Genomic DNA, 16,556 nt, shown 5'->3' on the forward strand with positions numbered 1-16,556 from the left:
CAAGCTAATAAATATTCAATATGTCATATTTAAACTAATTTCAAATTACAATTGTCCTAGTCTTTTAATTATATCTAAAGTAGTCAAAAAATTCATCAATTGAATAAAAACATTCCTGTACCAACCAGCTTTTAAGTTTACGCTTAAATACATTTAATGGCAAGACTTTTAAATCATCTTGAAGACAGTTATAAATTTTTATCGCCATACAATAAGCGCTCTTTCCATACAAGACTATCTTTTTAGCTGGTATGACGAGACGATTTGGATACCTCGTGTTAAACCTACAAATGTCCTTATAAGTAGTAAAGAGTTCGGGATGCATTCTGACAAACAAACAAATTTCATATAAATACATGCACGGCACGGTCAGAAGTTTCATACTTGTAAATAGAGGCTTGCATGAGGTCATTAGGTCCACGTTGCAAATAGCTCTGATACACTGTTTCTGTGCTAACAGGGCTTGATGAGCATAACTAGAATTTCCCCAAACTAGAATACCATATCTTAGAATAGAGCAAACATAGCCATGATATGCCTGTAATGCAGTCTCTTTATTACTAATTTTTGACAGCTTCCACAAGGCAAAAGCAAACGAGTTTATTTTGCCGCACACCTTATTGACATGTTCATTCCAAGACAAAGTATCATCCAAACACATACCCAAAAAGTTTGTCTGCTGGGACTCTATGACACTATTATTATAAAAACTAACTGTAAGAGGTTGTTTCTGAGCATTCCTATTTACAAACTGGATGAACGTTGTCTTTTGTAAATTGACATTCAAATTATTCTGATTTAACCAGGCTACAATGCTTTTAATTGTATCATTAATGCTCATATTATATGAGCTCGGGTTATTACAGGGAATGACGACGGACAGGTCATCAGCAAATAGAGTACATTTGAACCTCGTTACATTTGGTAAATCGTTAATGTACAGTAGGAACAGTAAAGGTCCCAAAATACTACCCTGAGGGACTCCGACACTATTAAGCTTAGTGGACGATTGATAAGCAGTTACTGTTTTGTTAGAATTGATTTGTAGTATCTCCACAAACTGAGTCCTATCATGTAAATAATCTCTGAGCCAGTCATTAACGACTCCCCGTATGCCGTAGAGTTCACATTTTGCCAGCAAGGTTTTATGGCAGACAAAATCAAAAGCCCGGCTCATATCAAAAAAGATTGCGGCTACAGGCAAACTCTGGTTCATGTACTGTAATATGTCATTTGTTAATGTGTATGCCGCTAAAGTGGTTGATTTACCTTTCTGAAAACCAAATTGTTCCGCTCTAATTAAATTAAACTTGTTTAAGAATGAGGTTATGCGTCTATAAAAAACTTTTTCAAATATTTTAGAGAAAACTGGAATAAGCGCAATCGGTCTAAAGTTTTCTACATTTTCTTTACTACCTTTTTTAAATAGCGGCTTAATTAAAGCTCTTTTTAGTGTTACAGGAAAAACTCCACTTATAAATGACATATTGATTAAATAGCAGAGTACTTCCGCGATCTCATGTTTGCATATCTTTAATACGTTGGTCTGGATATCATCATAACCAGCTGAATTTGTGGGTTTAAGCTCATTAATAGTTTTACAAATTTCGTTCTGATCAGTTGGCATCAAAAACATGCTTGCGTTGTTCGGTTGTATTAGTAAGTTGGCAGATGTAGGCATTGTAGAGATCTTATTAGCCTGGTCTGAATTTGTTAAATTTATATAAAAATCGTTAAAAGCATTCGCAATATCATTTGGATTTGATATATTATTATTGTTAACGGTTAATTTTTCGATGTAAGCATCACGTGATTGAGCAACAGTAGCGGTTTTAATTACATCCCACGTCGCTCTACATACGTTTTTTGATCGGGAAACATATCTTGCATTGGCACATCGTTGAGCTTGATGTATTCAACGTTTAAGAAGTTTTGAATAGTTATTAAACTTCTGCTTAGCATTTATATAACTAGCGTGTCCTCTTGGATATTTGTAATAGTTAAAACGTAAACGTCTCTTGGTTTTTACAGAGTTCATGATACCTTTTGTTAACCAATTACATGATTTAGATTTATTTGATATTTTTATTTTTAAGATGGGAAAACACAAATTATAGAAGAGTACAAACGTATCATGAAAGTGTTTGAATGCCACAGACACGTTACTTTCACCATATACTTCAGACCAGGATAGGCGAGCGATACTGTCACAAAACTTTTTTAGGTTTTCTGGACTATAATCTCTTTTATATTTGTAATACCAGAGAAGTGGTTTATCTAGTTTCTTAATTGGAAACTGTAAACTTTGAGCTGTTTCGTGGTCGGATAAACCCAATGGAAGAATTTCGCTTTCAGATTCCGGGATATTTGATATTATCTGGTCGAGGCATGCATCTCTCCGTGTGGGGTTCTTTATATGTAAAATAAAATTATTATTTGATGCTATTCTTGTGAGCTCATTCGACTTTTCTGTAGTTCTAAGTATGTCGATATTTAGATCTCCTGCGATTACTATCTTATATTTTGTTTTTTGCTTTAACTTGTTCATTAGACTTTCTAGTTTTTTCAGGAAAATAGTTGCGTCGGCTGATGGTGTTTGATAAATACAAATTACAATACATTTAATCGCCACTATTTCTATACCACAACACTCAAAAACGAAGTCCTCAGAAAATTCATCCAAAAAGCTCAAATTACGGGTTTGAATATGGTTTGCACAAAATATACAAGCACCGCCTCTCCTTTGATGGGATCTAGAATACGATGCTACTAGCCGATATCCAGTCATACGTAAGTTACCTTCCATACCCTTTCTAATGAATGTCTCCGTGAAGCATAAAACGTCAAAACGAATGTGCTCCTTGGCTAGCTCATCGATTGTTAATTCGAGTAATTCGCTTTTGCTAATAAACCCTGCTATGTTTTGGTGGAATATTCTAAAAACACTATTGTTATTGACGAAAAAAGTTATTCTCCGTTTTATACCCATCAACATCCACAACGTTTTTTTGGAAAAAATCAGTGATAGTTTTTTGTTTTAATGTTTTTTGACGTATGTTACCTGTGTTGCTGATATTTTGTAGGCAATACGGTGTAGAACTCTTGGACTCTACATTACTTAATTCATGAGGTACAGACACAGGTCTTGGATTTTGGCATGTTCTTGGATTTAATCTGTTGTAACAGAGGTACTTGTTGGCATAGTAGCGGGCATCTAGAATAATATTTATTTTAGAACATAGATTGTACATAAAGCTTCTTTTACTTAAATCTAGCTCCTCTAAATCTACAAATTTACAATTGACAAATCTATTACAAAACATTTTTACAGTCGCGTTGAGTATATTTTCATTGAGATGAATACTTCTTTTTACACCGGTAACAATTACAAATGCTTTGGGCCGCATTCTTATAAAAGCACTAAGCTCCGCGAGCAGTGTTATTGGATTACAGTCATGTTCGCCAATATTTACTATAATGACATCACCGTCACGAGCATGCAAAGTTTCCGACGAACTTAATATGTCTTCGCAACGAGCGTTCGGCTTGATTGTAGAAGTTATTTCGTAGTGTTCAAATAATGTATTAAGTCTTGACTTTGTTAGTGCGGCAGCCATTCCTTTATTTTGGCTGCCACCAAGAATATAAATCCTCTTTTGTGAACTATGATGGCTATGCGTTGCTTGATCTGGACTGATTTTAGCACTGCAATGTATTTCACTGTTATTTAAAGGTTTAGAAGTTTTGGTAGAGCAGCTGTTCACTGTAATTAAGTCTTCACCACATATGCTGGTTTGCATTGATTTATTAACACATTCCGATAGTATATTCTTTGAATTGTCATTAATGGAAACAGAGATCTCCTCGCAACTCTCAACTGAAATGTTTAAAGAATCCTGTGCCGCCACCCCTGCTGGTTCCGGTGTAGAGCTGACATCATATTGTGTGACGGCAGGACGGGGAGTGACCTTTACAAGTACTTGCGGGGTGCTGCTAAACAGAGTATCCGTCGTGATTGGAGCCGAAATAATTTTTTTAACCGGTTTTTTAGGAGACCCTGTTTCTCCTAATATCTTCCGGTAAACGCCGATTTTTTTTATTTTTTCATCAAGATCTTTCTTCATATCGGATATGGTAGAATTGAGACGCTCAATTTCGTTGTGGGCAATTAAAGTAACAGATGAAATGATCAGCCAAATGCGAGCAGACCTCACAAAAGGCTCTTTCATCATCCTCTTTGCGTTATCCCGGCATTTGCACGGCTCACCTGGGACCAGCTATGACAACTAATCCCAAGATTTGGCGTAGGTACTAGTTATTAAGAAAGCGACTGCCATCTGACCTTCCAACCTGAAGGGTAACTAGACCTTATTGGAATTAGTCCGGTTTCCTCACGATGTTTTTCCTTCACCGAAAAGCGACTGGTAAATATCAAATGACAACACAAAAGGCTCTGTCACGGCTCTGTATACTACGTACAATGACAAGCCTAAAAAGGGCTCCACAGATTGACAGTTGTCAAAGCTTTGGCAAAAGTGAGTGGCGCTGTCAACTCGCTATTGAGTTTGAGACGGGTACAGATAGAGAGACAAGTGTGAGACGATAATTTTGTAGGCAGTTTAATATTATTAGTTTAAAACTGAATTATTTGGTGCACAAATGGTAATTGATTTGAGCAAGGCTGCTTGCTGTTCACTTTACTGACATGACATATTTTTATTATTTATAAATTGTAATTAGGGTGTGCAAACCGGTTAACCGGTTAACCGAAAAACCGGTTAACCGAGACTTTTTGGCCTCTGTTAAAAACCGGTTTTTATAGTCTCTAACCGGTTAATAACCGAAACTGTATTTATTTCTCAAAATTTGGAAAATTCGGCATTAAAAGGTTCAAAAATACGTAATTATTTAATGTTTTGTAATAATAAAGATTTATTCATTACTTTTCATTGACAACATTATTATCTGTAATGATTTTATTTAAAAAAAACCGGCCAAGAGCGTGTCGGGCTACGCTCAGTGTAGGGTTCCGTAGTTTTCCGTATTTTTCTCAAAAACTACTGAACCTATCAAGTTCAAAACAATTTTCCTAAAAAGTCTTTATAAAGTTGTACTTTTGTGATTTTTTTCACATTTTTTAAACATATGGTTCAAAAGTTAGAGGGGGGGGGGGGACACACACTTTTTTTCCTACCATACCTATCCAACAATATATCACACGTTGGGGTTGCAATGAAAAAAAAATCAGTCCCCATTTTACATGTAGGGGGGTACCCTAACAAAGCATTTTTTTCCACTTTTTATTTTACCACTTTATCGGCGTGATTGATATACATATTGGTACCAAATTTCAGCTTTCTAGTGCTAATGGTCACTGAGATTATCCGCGGACGGACGGACGGACGGACAGACAGACATGGCGAAACTATAAGGGTTCCTAGTTGACTACGGAATCCTAATGAGTCCCGACTGTCCCGAGTCTACTCAATTACACATTTTATACAATACAGTACAGTGCAGTTAGTATATTTCGACTCCGCATAGACCTAACGTCCAGCCTCTTACAACGACATAAGCACAGGTATTTATTTGGTTTTCGTATGTGATACTATGAAAGTACATCCGTTTATTACGACTCCGATTTGAACGACCAGCCGCTTTTTACGACACATTTTACACAGAATCCGTCCGTCAAGTCCGGTTGCAACGACGAGCGACAACGTTTTTAGTTTTACTAGTAAATTGAGGAAACAAGGCTACTTCCACCCGAGCACGGCCCCCAGTCTTGCCTACAACAAGTAGCAAGATTACATTGTGGCCAAGTAACTTTTTGGAGTATTGCAGTTAAAATTTTAACAATTTGTTCGCCTCGGGTCTAATATTATAAGCTAAATAGAACCCAATTTGTATTTTTCGATTGCGTATAAACTAGCTTTACTTACAAATGATGAGCAAGCACGCATACTAAGAAGGACTTTTCTAACTAAACAAGTCACAATAAAATAAGGTATTAATACTATGATGATAATAATACCCTGTAAATAAACCTATTGATTGAAATGTTTTAGTAATAGAGATGTAGATATTACTTTTAATTAAAAGAAATGAAATTTGTTTTGTACGACATCTGGTTAGTACGACGTAATATCAGCGGTCCTTTGAGCGTCGTTGTAACCGGAGTCTACCGTATATTTAACTATATTTTTTTAAAGAAAGGTAAAATGGAGATCTTGGTTTTCTTACATCAATTGCTTGTATTACTTTGGGCTCTGGGAGCTGTAGTCCTTCGCGACATGCCTAGAAAACGCAACTGTCGAATCACATTCAAACCACACAAGCCTTTTTTTAGCAATTTCCGCATTTACCAAATTTCCAAAAACTGGATAAAAATGATCTTCATCGTGCAAGTAATACCTGCTACGATATCATCATCAGAATTCTTAAAGGTGTGACGACCCGGCATCGTCACAACGGACGGCATCCGGAGCGGTGTAGCGCGACGCGCGACGAGCAGACTACTCCGGCTACACACCCCACCGTGCCCCGCCGACGCCGCACGCCTATATAACCGCGCGGAGCGCGGACCGACCGGCAGTCGCTGTGCTGAGCCCGTGCAAGGCACAACGGCTCCTCCGCTTGGTGTGGCGGCGTGGAAGCCCGCGTTCGCCCCAAGTGTCCCTAGGTATAAGTCTCCCGGCCGCGTGGCGCCCCGCGTAGTTAGCCAGGAGACTTCCCCTTTCCTTCCCCCCGTAGTATAACCTCTCCCGGCCGCGTGGAAGCCCGCGTAGTCAGCCAGGGTGGTTATCCCCAGTACCGTAGACTATCCCGGCCGCGTGGAAGCCCGCGTAGTCAGCCAGGGTGGTCACCCCCAGCACCGTTCCCCCGTAGTATAACCTCTCCCGGCCGCGTGGAAGCCCGCGTAGTCAGCCAGGGTGGTTATCCCCAGTACCGTTCCCACCGTAGACCTATCCCGGCCGCGTGGAAGCCCGCGTAGCTAGCCAGGACGGTTTATTCCCGACCTTGTTCCCCGGGGAACGTTCCGTTATCCACTATTTCCAGGGCACGCTGCCAAACCTCGGGTTATCACATATACGTATCATATTCATATATATAGTTGGATATAGCTCGCTCCCGTCTGGAGCGAAACCAGTGTAATTAGACCTAAGAGTTCTTTATAAATAAAAGGCGCGTAAGACGCCAGTTTGTTACTTTTAAGTGGTGTTTCTTATCAGCTCATCCTCCCTACCCTGAGTTAGCTTGGAAACCTTCACAAGGCCCCTCAGGCTGAAGGATATGTGTGGCTCGCCTTCTGCGACGACCATCACATTTGGCGCCCAACTTTAAAACTCACTAGGAGTTTCGTTAGCTCAGGAGGATTCTGATAGGCTAGGGCGTGCACTCGACGCGTCCCACCCACCCGCTTAGAAAGATTAATACCGAGACTAAACTTAGCCGCATTACGCCGGCAACCATAGGAAGTCAATCCGTCCGTACCGATACCGAGAGTCGAGCGAAAACACTAGTCTGAAGGACTTAAGTATCCCGACGCGCCGACCGCACCAGACCGTCATAATGTCAACAGCCTGGATCTACCAGTTGAAGAGGCCAGAGCTAGTTAAAGCAGCTGAGGAAAGGAACATAGAGACCGAAGGGTTAACAGTGGATCAGCTGAGAAAGTTACTGGTAGACGCCGTTAACCACCAGACCGCCGAAGCCGAGGGAAATAAACCTGACGAGTTCAAAACACCAGATAAGAAGCATAACGCAGAGATGGACCAGCCCGGAAGAATGAATCAACCGAAGGGCATAGGGAAAATAATAAAGGAGTGGAACCTTACCTTCAAACCCGGTGACAGCGCGGTCGAATTCATAGAGAGAATAGAAGAGCTAATTTCGGCTAGCGAGATAGCAAAGGAGGATGTCCTGCTCGCGTTACCCCGGATACTGCAAGGGAAGGCCTTACTCTGGTATAGGAACAACGTGGACACGTGGAACTCATGGGAAGAGTTCATAGCGTTATTTAAACTATACTATTTCCCCGCTAACTATGAAGATAACCTGATCGCGAGCATAATGTCCAGAAAACAAAAGTATAAAGAAAACTTCACCGATTATCTCACCGATTTACAAACTTTAATGAGACGTTATGGAAACCTGTCCGAGAAAGAGAGACTACACCGAATATACGAAAACATGCAGAAAAATTATAAACTTTACGTCAAGAAGCAGGACTTCAAGGACCTACCAGGTTTACTACAGCTTACTTCCGAATATGAAAATATAATATACCCGTATGATAACCGGTTTATGAGGGACAAACCACAGGAAGAGGAAGACACGGCTCCGCAGACAGACCAAGGATGGTCACCGCCGACGGAAGACTCCGTGAATAGACGCCGACTACAGAGACGGGGTACCGAACCAGACAAAGAAGAGAAAATAAACCCCAAATACGACACAGAGACGTGTTGCTGGTCTTGTGGAAAGCCAGGACACGCAGCGAGGGAATGCCGGTCAAAGGAAAGGCTATTCTGCAGCATATGTGGAAAAATGGGGACACTAAGCAAGAATTGCTGCAAGAAGAAACAATGGGGGAAAAATGAATCCGCAGGAGCCGCGGGTGACCGAGAAGATAACCGTATATACGAACGTGTGAGGTTCATGGCTAAAGAATACCGCTGCCTGGTGGATACGGGTTCTACAAACACGTACATAAACCAACAGACATACAAGGAGTGTATGGAGAACGGCGCGGTACAGGAAGAGGTTCACAGAGAAGTGACACTCGCAAACGGCGGAAGAGCGCGTGTGAACACAAAGTGTTGGTAAACATACAAATAAAGGGCATACGAATCAAACACTGGGTTCGAGTACTGCCCTCAGCATCGTGGATAATCATAGGTATGGATGTTTTGCGACGCATCGGTATGACCATCACGTTAGCCGCAAGCGCTTCCCCTCGAGAAAGCCAAGGCACTGGCGGAAACGGGAGTCAAAGCGCATCACGCAAAGAAAATACACCGGAACTGGAATACACTAAGAAGTACTACCTAAGGAACCCCACACAACAAGACATGAGAAGTACATATGTAAAAAATGCTCCGAAACAAGGTATAATTCAGAAGTCCGATAACCCGTACAGTTCACCGGTCCGCAGTGGAAAACAGACCCATATCGCGGACGAACTATCCAGAAACCCTATATGTACAGCAGAAAAAAATAATTGGTGCGACAGAAAACGCACAGAAATAGGAAACGCCGCGGACCAGCCCCAGGAATGCTGCGTCAAAGATGGCAAGCTTTACAAGAAAGTAACCAGACTTGAGCACCAGAGAACAAAACCAGACCAGACCAGACTAAAGCACCAGACTAGCGCCAAGACCTCAACTCCCGGCAACTGGAACCCGGAGGAAGACCGTACAGCGGCAATACTAGAGCCGCCAGGTGATCGAGGGAGACATATGAATCGACGGAGGCGGGATACTGAGGCATTGCGCGGAAGTACGAACCCAACCCGACACCGAAACCCAGGCCCGCCCGGAACCCCACATCGAGGTACAGGTCGAAGCGGACAACCGACCGATAGGGGACCTCGATGGGTATCAGGCTCAAGACGCGGCCTACATAAAGAAATATACCGACATGGATCACTGAACCGATTAGCAGCGACCGGCGCCGACAGAACGAACCGCGCAACAAGAAGGAAAAAGAAGAAGTGGTCGAGGCGGCGCAGGACCGCAGACTACTTATCCGAACTAAACAAAAGCCAAGAGAAAGGCAATAAAAGGAAAAGCGAATTCCGCAAATAAGAAAAAATAAACCAAGAACGGTTTTGTTTTATTTTATATATATTATATTTTATTTTCACTTTCTCTCATTTACTTCCGTAGATACCGAAGATTTGACCAGTTTATTATTTTTCTTTTCTCCCCGGTAGACTTTATTAAAGTAGATAATATTCCAGAATACATAAAGCTAAGAAAATAATTAACCCTAATCCGTAAATAAATAAATACCAGAATGGAACAGTAGATATATACTTATTTCAATTAAAAAATTAAGTAAATATAACTATTTGGCGTTGCAATACCCAAATTAGTATTAGAACTACCGGCAAGGGGTATAGGTACCTAACCAGTTTAATTAACGGTGATTTTTACCCTAGGCAAAAATCTCCTCGTCGGGGGAGGCACTGTGACGACCCGGCATCGTCACAACGGACGGCATCCGGAGCGGTGTAGCGCGACGCGCGACGAGCAGACTACTCCGGCTACACACCCCACCGTGCCCCGCCGACGCCGCACGCCTATATAACCGCGCGGAGCGCGGACCGACCGGCAGTCGCTGTGCTGAGCCCGTGCAAGGCACAACGGCTCCTCCGCTTGGTGTGGCGGCGTGGAAGCCCGCGTTCGCCCCAAGTGTCCCTAGGTATAAGTCTCCCGGCCGCGTGGCGCCCCGCGTAGTTAGCCAGGAGACTTCCCCTTTCCTTCCCCTCGTAGTATAACCTCTCCCGGCCGCGTGGAAGCCCGCGTAGTCAGCCAGGGTGGTTATCCCCAGTACCGTAGACTATCCCGGCCGCGTGGAAGCCCGCGTAGTCAGCCAGGGTGGTCACCCCCAGCACCGTTCCCCCGTAGTATAACCTCTCCCGGCCGCGTGGAAGCCCGCGTAGTCAGCCAGGGTGGTTATCCCCAGTACCGTTCCCACCGTAGACCTATCCCGGCCGCGTGGAAGCCCGCGTAGCTAGCCAGGACGGTTTATTCCCGACCTTGTTCCCCGGGGAACGTTCCGTTATCCACTATTTCCAGGGCACGCTGCCAAACCTCGGGTTATCACATATACGTATCATATTCATATATATAGTTGGATATAGCTCGCTCCCGTCTGGAGCGAAACCAGTGTAATTAGACCTAAGAGTTCTTTATAAATAAAAGGCGCGTAAGACGCCAGTTTGTTACTTTTAAGTGGTGTTTCTTATCAGCTCATCCTCCCTACCCTGAGTTAGCTTGGAAACCTTCACAAGGCCCCTCAGGCTGAAGGATATGTGTGGCTCGCCTTCTGCGACGACCATCACAAAGGTAATGGTAATTATAGCGTAGTACGGCCATTTACCAAAAATCCTCAAAACCGGTTAATAACCGGTTAACCGGTTTTGAAGGAAAAGTCTCGGTTATTAACCGGTTTTTTAAGTTAACCGGTTTTTGCATACCCTAATTGTAATTAACGAACTATTTTTATACTGTAAATAGATCATTTTTTGTTTCAAAATTACTGGAGATGTTATTTTTGTTTACGTTTGGTTCTATACACCAAGTAGAGTTAGAGACATTATAAATGGGTTCATTGATAAATGCATGCAATTTTGCAAGTCACTGTACATGAATAACGTAACATTTTGAAATAGTATTTTGTAAACAAAAGTGTTCTAAATATATACCTATATCAAATGTAAATCACTTTGCAGGTCCACATTACATTTACCATCATCATCCTCCTTGCGTTATCCGGGCATTTGCCACGGCTCATGGAAGCCCGGGGTCGCTGTGACAACTAATCCCAAGATTTGGCGTAGGCACTAGTTTTACGAAAGTGACTGCCATCTGACCTTCCAACCCAAAGGGTAACTAAGGCCTTATTGGGATTAGTCCGGTTTCCTAACGATGTTTTCCTTCATACATCTACCCTTAACTCAAAATACCTAAACTTATTTTGCTGCTAAATCTGATGTCCCAATTTTTAACATATTATCCATAATATTGCCAAATATATTCACTTAAACTTCTTCCACAACTGCACATGCCTTCACGTCACTTTGACAAGTTTGACGCCACTTAAAAAGTTGTAAAACTTCTGTCCCCGCCAGTACTCGAAAGATTCGACTATTGAACTTCAAAGTTCAGAAGCTTTTGAGGAACTCATAAAGTTCGGAGTTCATAACAGAGCAACTACTTTGAGTTTTTGACTTTATATATAAGGTCCTAATTTATTAGTTGCAGATATTTTAACACATGATACTTTACATTAAAATAATTAACTTTAAATATAAATTAAGAAATCTTTTCATGTAACTTTTTTGATTTCATTTTCCTAACAAAAAAATTAATTATAATTTCGTCTAAAAAAAATCATGTGCATTATCACATGTCACAATAACACTGTCTGTCATGTCAACAATTGTTTGTTGCGTGGTTTGTTGTAAATGTCGTAAAGGTTCGGCGGGAAAACTGCACATGTCATTGAAGTGGCCAGTTACAGTTAAGTGGTACGTAAAAGAGGTACTAGAATCTGTTCAATGAGTTTTCATTTAATAATCAAATAAACAGGGTGTTTTTACGTAGCAAATTTGTTTTTCCGTTTTCTCCAAAAAAACATCGTAAAAGCTATAATGTTTCACGGTTTAATATACTCCAGAGACCGAGTACTATCAGCTGTAAAAATATCTGCATCTAATAAATTAGGACCTTATATAGAATACATTACTCGAATAAGCATTTACTCATCTGCCGGGTGAATCCACGTAAAAGTAACGTGAGTCACGACTTCATTGGGCGTTTATTTGAACTACAGCCACACCTCGGACACTGGCGATCAAATATATGAAGGAGGCGCGTTCCTAACACACAGTCTAATAAACTCGTGTAAATCAACGCGTACTATGCTTGTATGAGTGAAATATGACAGGTCGACTGTTCGCGTTTTTGACAGGCGGTAACTGTGAGGTAACCGAGAGGGGGTGGGCGCCACTTTCAGCGGGGAGCGGAAGTGGCCATACTGTACGATAGTACTCTTTATTATACTGTGCTACAGCTTCAAATGAAAGGATCTACGCATATATCGGGAAAGTAACACTTATTTAGAATTAGATTATCACTTGAACATGCATCGTGAATAAATGACGACCGGTCTGGCGCAGTCGGTAGTGACCCTGCCTGCTGCGCCGCGGTCCCGGGTTCGAATCCCGGTAAGGGCATTTATTTGTGTGATGAGCACAGATATTTGTTCCTGAGTCATGGATGTTTTCTATGTATATAAGTATTTATATATTATATATCGTTGTCTGAGTACCCACAACACAAGCCTTCTTGAGCTTACCGTGGGCCTCAGTCAATATGTGTAAGAATGTCCTATAATATTTATTTATTTATTTATTTAATGGAACATGCCATAAAATCGTGACTCATGGGACCATGCTGAAATCGCGAAAAAAAATTTAGCTGTTCCATAAAAATGAGCGCATCATGACGGTCGAAATGTATGAAACACCCAACTTTTTTTTTGGGATTTCAGTATTGGTCCCGTAATAAAAGTTGTTCATTATGACCTCAAAAGTCACTATGCAAAATTTGAAAGGTCCTTTTAAAAAAAAAAAAAAAAAAAAAAAAAAAAAAAAAAAAAAAAAAAAAATTTAAACTGTTTATTTCAGTCATTTATAGAATTTATACAAACAAAACTCTTAATCTATTATTATATTTAGATTCTAATTGAGTTAAATGACCGTGTATTAACACCTGTGTGCTGTGTGTGTGTGAGCTCACAATCACGGGACGCATGGCAAGGAAGCGAAGAAGTGGAAGCATGGGCACGCGTTGGGCAGACAGAATAACGTCTGTGACAAGGACCACTTTGCAGGCCAGCATCGAGCAGGGCCCAGGATCGAGTGGCGTGGAGACAACTGGTGAAAAGCGTTCACATTCGTCACGTCCCTCAGCCATGAGGGTACGACAATGAAGAGAAGAGATTAACACCTACTTATTTCTTGCGCCGGGAGTTAAATAATTTAAAGGATATTTCATGCTACAATACAACTTATTTCTCCCGCCCCCGGCATGAAACTTTGCCGCCATTTCTCAGCCATTTCGCCGAGAAATTGTCCGTAAACCTACCGCGCAGTAAAAAGATGGCCGGGTCCTGTCTAGACGGCCTGATTGCCTAAACTTCGGTCCGTCTGCCCTTTTTATATTGTATTTGAATGTATTTAAACGGGGTTAGTTCACGCCTTAGTGAGTTTTTAAAGAGAATAGAATAGAATAGAATAGATAAAGTTTTATTCGTAAACACACAGACAATAAACAATATTTATGAATGACATAGGAGAATTAAAGTGCCACGAAATGGCCTCACCTCAGCATATTGCATACCATCCATACCATCCAGAATTTTGTTAATTATCCCTATCTTAAAGGTACCAGTCTACCGATGTCTCTCGGACATTGCACCACAAATCGTCTGAAATAGACGCTAAGGGCAGTAGTAGTAAGGTACCAGTCCATTTTGAGCTGCAGAAAGCAGCCACAATACAAAATTTAAATTTAAAAAAAAAACCGACATAGTGGACCGATGTCCATTAAACATGGTTAAGAACACTTCCTACTAATTCCGCTTACAAACAAAAAAAAACTAAATCTAAATCGGTTCATCCGTTCGGGAGTTACGATGCCAAAGACATACAGACCGACAGCACAGTATAATAAAGAGTACTATCGTACAGTATGGCCACTACCGCTCCCCGCTGAAAGTGCCGCCAACCCCCTCTCGGTTACCTCACAGTTACCGCATGTCAAAAACGCGAACAGTCGACCTATCATATTTCACTCACACAAGCATGGTACGCGTTCACCTACACGAGCTTAGAATGTGTGCTAGGAACGCGCCTCTTTCATATATTTGATCGCCAGTGACCGAGATGTGCCGACAGACAGACGTTTTTGCGTCGGGGGCTAAAAACTGTAAGAACAACAAAATTAAGTACCAAAAAGTATAACCAAGTATAACTCAACCAAAAAACACCCTCAACATTCAATATTCAAATCAATAAGTTATGCTAAAATATAACCTGTCAACGCCATCCCCTAAAGACTGCGAAGCGACTTCTCACACAAACTTTCTACCTTACAGCCATACTCATAAAGTTGCAAATCGTACGATAAAAACTGTTAATGCAAGTCTATCAATATCTTGTTAAAAACATACGCTTTTTTAAAAGAAATTTGCTTCTTATTATTAACGAAATAAGGTTTAAATTCTATTGGGGGGTTATAAGAGTATTATTTTGTAGAAATTTGAATCTTATTATAAAGAGAATAAGGTCTTCTTTATAAGTTTAGTAAAAGTGATTGATTTAAAGGAAGTTTTCTTAGGGTTGTTTACAAAATGGATATTAAGGGGCAAATGTGACGTTTCTTACCAAAAGGGTCCCTTAGGCTTCTTCTGCGTTTAGGTCGGCGTTTATTTTTGTTGGATTTTGAGATGAAGGCGCCCTTATAATATAACAACCCTTCTGAGGTGGAGGGCCTAATATTATGGGAAAATATTATTGAGGCTATTGAGAGGCTTTTAATGGACTGTTAGCATAATAGAAGGTTTATGATATTTAATGCCTTTTTTAATGGTGTTTGGCACTCAAGAGTGTTAAAATATTTTTCAGTACAGATGGTGTTTTTCGTTCGGAGAGCCATCTGTACTGAAAAACGTCGTGCGATACACGCGCAAAAAGGAAATTCGTAACTCGTGTCGATTTAAAACACTCCCTTCGGTCGTGTTTTAATTTATCGCCACACGTTTCAAACTTCCTTGTTTACGCACTTGTATCGTAATGTACTATTTCAGTACAAATAGTGTTTTTTTACGTACTAGTGCGAGAAGTGGTTCATTATATACCAGGTCGAAACTTCGGAGTTCTATCTGTACTGATAAACGTCGTACGATACATGTGCGAATTTATCGCCACTCGTTCGAACTTCCTTTTTTCGCACTACTAATCCAGCTTTTAAACAAAAAAAAAAGAATTCTAAATCGGTCCATCCGTTCGAAAGGTCAGACACAGACAGACAGACACGACAAACTTGTAACACCCCGTCGTTTTTGCGTCGGGGGTTAAGACGATACGATACGGTCAATTCTCCATACAAACGCTCTCGACTATTTCCTCCCTGGTTTTTGAAGATAGAGCAATGATTTTTTCAACACAGATTATCATTATTTTTGTCTGTGTCGGACCGTTTCGATTTTTTTGCTATTTTTATTTTAAGAGGCGCTAGAGCCAATCAAAAATTTCTAAAACGGTACTTTTCAATATGGCTCAAAAAAAGGTGTGATACTCAAGATCGGTAACAATTAGCCAGAAAATCTAAACGGCCCGACACAGATTATTTCATTGTTATTCAGATTCTCAAATATCGTTTAAATAAGTTTTGAAGGAGAAAACAGCCGAGAGCGGAACCTCAATTTTAAATATTTTTTCGCAATATCTTTTAACTAAGTTGTTCTTAATGGACATTTTTGTTTCGATAAATCTAGTTAATAACACTAGTATATTTAACGGAAATTCCCAAATTGAAAGGGGAACTCCTTTCCATTTTAGCATTTTCGCTCCCGTAGCGACTTAAGAAATACAAGCTGTGGCTTTGTCAGAAGTTTAGTTAGAGTTGGGCATAATTCGTCCGCGAAGATTAATCGCGCTGACGTGCTCGGATTAAGTAATTGATGATGAAAAAGTTTATTTTCGCTCCCGGAGTTGATGAAAGAATCAATTTGCTAGATTTGGTCGAAAATAGCGTCCA

The 16,556-nt window shown here is 40.8% G+C and overlaps 1 protein-coding gene across 1 annotated transcript in view; it reads right to left on the reverse strand.

Annotated features, from left to right (window-relative positions):
- Window positions 1-16,556, reverse strand: part of LOC125238541 (netrin receptor DCC) — a 302,944-nt gene that overhangs the window by 65,898 nt on the left and 220,490 nt on the right. The window lies entirely within an intron of this gene.

Source organism: Leguminivora glycinivorella, chromosome 24 (genome assembly GCF_023078275.1).
Source record: "Leguminivora glycinivorella isolate SPB_JAAS2020 chromosome 24, LegGlyc_1.1, whole genome shotgun sequence".
NCBI classification, from domain to species: domain Eukaryota; kingdom Metazoa; phylum Arthropoda; class Insecta; order Lepidoptera; family Tortricidae; genus Leguminivora; species Leguminivora glycinivorella.